We start from the raw sequence: 4,294 nt of genomic DNA, 5'->3' as shown, positions 1-4,294 counted from the left end.
CTGAAGACTCGATATTATATTTTATTGAGTTGAATGGTTTAAATAACAAATCTAATTACAAAAATAGAAAAACCAAATATACAAAAATAGAATAAGTGGACGAAGACTTCGCACACTTTGCCAAAACAATGGCCCCTAAAATCACGCTCCTCCATTCGCGTGAACTCAGATGTTTTTACAAACTTAACTAAATAAGACAGGGCTTTTATTTAACAATCTCCTCCTTAAAGCTGTACCTTATTATTTGAACTCCGATCTTTGAGCGTAGTTCTTCAAATTTCACCCGCGCCAGGGACTTGGTGAAAATGTCTCCAAGTTGTTCCTCTGTTCGGATGAAATCAATCATGATGAGCCCTCGATCTGCACATTCTCGAATGTAGTGGAATCTGATTTCTATGTGCTTGCTCCGGTCGTGCAAAACAGGATTTTTGATCAGGGAGATCGTAGCTTTGTTGTCTACGTATAGCATTGGTGGATCGCTTTCTCTCCCGATGAGTTCTTCCATTAGTCGTGCAAGCCAGATCCCTTGAGTTGCTGCCATCGAAGCGGCGATGTATTCTGCTTCGCAGGAAGACAAAGCAACTACCTTCTGTTTTGTTGATTGCCAGCAGATCGCGCCGCCTGAGAGAAAGTAGATCATTCCGCTGGTGCTCTTACGATCATCAACGTCTCCTTTCCGCTCCCTGCGCAGTATCTTACGCCCCAGCCTCTGGTTCCGGCTACATAGCGCAGGATGCGCTTGACAGCCACTAGATGCTCCTCCCCGAGAATTTACCAGATAGCGCAGACTCTCGACAATGCTGCGGTAATTGGTGGAGTCGATTGTCGTCGTAGTGCCGGCCTTCCTTAGTTGGAGTCGGGCCTCCATTGGCGTTCTGGTAGGATTACTGTCCACAAGCCCAGTGGTGTCCAGCAGCTTCTTCGCGTATGCACTTTGGCAGATGGAGATGCCGGAAGAGTTCTGCTGCACTTGTTCTGCTGCACTTCGATGCCAAGGTAGTAGCTGAGCACGCCGAGATCGCTCATCTAGAAGTTTTTCGACATCTCCTTCTTGAACCTTCCGAGGGCTCCCACCGTCGCCTCCAGTGATTATGAGGTCGTCGACGTACACTCCCACAATCAGTCGCTTCTTGTCGTGGCCGTGCGTGTACATCCCATGCTTAGAGGTACAACGTTTGAATTTCAGTGACAGAAGGGTACTGTCGAGCTTCGCGTTCCAGGCTCGTGGGGCTTGTCGAAGTCCGTAGAGTGCTTTGTGCAGGCGCAGTACCTTATTAGGGTTGTCGTTGTCTAGGAAGCCAGGTGGTTGTCGAACATAGACGATCTCATTCAACTCTCCGTTAAGGAAAGCAGACTTTACATCCATATCGTGAACCTCCCAAGAGTAATGTGCCGCAATTGCCAGCAAGAAACGAACGGATTCTAACCTTGCTACTGGCGCAAATACCTCTTCGAAGTCCACTCCTTGCTTCTGGACGTAGCCCTTCCCACAGTTCGAACACTGGATCGGCCTGCCATTGGTCGACTCCTTCTTTTGATTCCCATCTTTCCCGTGCGTGCGCCCGTGGGACATCCATGGCTTCTTACCACCTTTGCGGCTGGAGGAGGACCCGTTGCTCTCGCCGGTGTTGTCGCGGAGCTTTAGGCGTGCAAGCCATTCCTCCTCCGTGAGAAGTAGACAACCCTCCTTGTCAACAGCTGAAGTGGTATTCTTCTTTCGCTGCTCGACGTTACGTAGTCTTCCGGTCACCTCTTCCACTGTTAGGTCGTTCACGTCAAGCAATGTCTCGTTGCTCAAGATGATCGGGGACGACTTGCAACATCTTCTTCACGATTTCTGTTTCGCTGATGCTACCACCGAGGGTGGGGATGCTGTTGGCGAGCCCCGTGATCCGCATTGAAAAATCATCGACGGATTTGATTCCCTCCCGGTGCGCTTGGTGGAAAGAGACGCCAGCATCTCTGGGGGCACACAGATCGTAATATGGCAGCGAGCGAGCCTGCTTGAGATGGGCCCCATGATGTATATTTATTTTTGCGCTTTGCATTTTCTTCTACTCGAACCTAAGACCTATGTGTTATTAGGTCGACGCTCTAACCACTTGAGCTATTCAACTTGATTTTTGATTGGTTGGCTCTTCTGTGATGGTATACTACCGATCGCTCGAAAAATTGGCCGAAGGTTTCTTCGAAGGAAAATTTAGCGGAAGTAAAAGGAGAGAGAGTGAGAGATTCGCTGAGATTGCTGAAGACTCGATATTATATTTTACTTCAGTTGAATGGTTTAAATAACAAATCTAATTACAAAAATAGAAAAACCAAATATACAAAAATAGAATAAGTGGACGAAGACTTCGCACACTTTGCCAAAACAATGGCCCCTAAAATCACGCTCCTCCATTCGCGTGAACTCAGATGTTTTTACAAACCTAACTAAATAAGGCAGGGCTTTTATTTAACAGTCTACCTAATTAAGTACTATCTACTAGTAGTCAGGCTCAAGAATTAGGTAGCCTTCCGAACCAAAATAGGTTGTGAAAACGATCAAGGAGTACAATTTAGTGCCCAATGAATTGGCAAGGTTTGCGCCAGAGTTGGCCAGTACAGAGATGATGATGAAGATGGACCACCTCATTGTAGTTCTAAGGATGAGATCTAGGGTTTGAGATTGCCCAAAACTTCCTTAGTTTATGCACAAGCAACCGGTGATGCTAGGACAATGGACATGTGCACTTGGTTTAGAGCGTATGAAACCTGTGACTGTAATCACACCCTAATGGATGAAAATGCCTTAAGTTGCAAAACATTTTATCACCGTCTAAGATTTGAAGCCTCGAAAATTTGATCTTGCTACTCCCCTCTCTAACCGAAGGTGTAATTAACCTAGATTAGATTTGGTAGTAGTGGGAGGAGAGAGATAAAACAACATAAATGTACGTATGTTAGTGATTTTGCCACATGTTGGTTTTTTTTTTTTTTTTTTTGTCTGAGTGGAGAATATAGGGCAAGCCATGTTAGAAAGTGGGGTTGGTTATAGTTGAATTATATGGCACACGGGTTGTACTGCGCCCTCTCCATTCTGCAAAAAAAACACTGCAAAATACTGTAACACAAACATGATTCAGTTGGAGCTTTTTCAGGTTTTTAAGATCGCTGCTGCAGCTTCCTTTATCTTTGTTTGTGGCCCCCCTTTGCTTTTGGCTATGTCCCTTAACATCATCTTTTCTTAGGCATTCTGTTAGCAGGTATTATAAGTGCTTTATCCATCTCTGCTGCCACTGCCATTGCTTTCTTCTTCTTTTCTTCTTCTTCTTCTTTAGGCTATATTCTTATTTAATGTCTGATGCCTCTGAAAATATTGATATTCACAGTACTCAACTACCTTAAGAAAAGGAAAAAACAAAAACAAAAATTGTCTCAACGGTAAACTATGTTTTTGTTTTTCCAACGTTTTCAATTTGTTTTGTTTTGGGTTGTTGGATTTCAAATAATCGGCCCGTAAATCCTCTATTTGGTGAGAAGAAATTGTCGACAACAGGTTGTTAGGAGGAAAATAAAATGCGTAAAATAAGAGGAGAGAGAATGATGAAATTTTTACTGGTATTCTGACAGATTTCCTATTTAAATATAACCTATCCGGCTGGAGAGTGGCCAACTGAATCTGTGCCACTTCCTCGTCTAAAATTTAGTCAATCCGAAAATGAAGGTAATCGTGTGGATCTAAATAAGGAAAAATCAGGTTTTATCTAACCTGGTTATGAAAATTTGGTTGGTTTACCAAATTCTCCTACTTTGGTTTGTAAATTTTTGGTTTATTGAACTTCAATATAAAATATTTAGTTTTCTATCTAAATATTTAATCTATTATGTGATAATATGTGATTTTTGTATTAAGATTAGTTGAAGTTTCTTCCGTAAATTAATTAGAAACGAAATACTGCTTATGAACTATGAAGAACGATTCTTAATAAAAACTTACATTAATTTTTATCATTTTCTTTTCGAGCTAGGAATTATGGTCCCGTTTGATACTCATCTGGTCTTTAGTTTTCACGGTATTTAACAGAATTAGAGACGAAATACTGTTTATGAACTACAAAGGCCGATTTTTCATAAAAACTTACATTAATTCTTATCATTTTCGTTTTGGGGTAGGAATTATGGTCCTGTTTGATACTCATTTGGTCTTTAGTTTTCACGGTAGGTAACAGGACTCAATTGTCATACTCTAGTTACGAACATCTGGTTGACCACTAGAGTGTTTCTTAAGGGTGGATTTCATGAAAAATTGTAG

The sequence above is a fragment of the Cucurbita moschata genome, unplaced genomic scaffold (genome assembly GCF_002738365.1).
Source record: "Cucurbita moschata cultivar Rifu unplaced genomic scaffold, Cmos_1.0 Cmo_Scf00001, whole genome shotgun sequence".
NCBI lineage: Eukaryota > Viridiplantae > Streptophyta > Magnoliopsida > Cucurbitales > Cucurbitaceae > Cucurbita > Cucurbita moschata.
The sequence above is the reverse complement of the archived record's forward strand: the minus strand, read 5'-3'. Positions refer to the sequence as shown.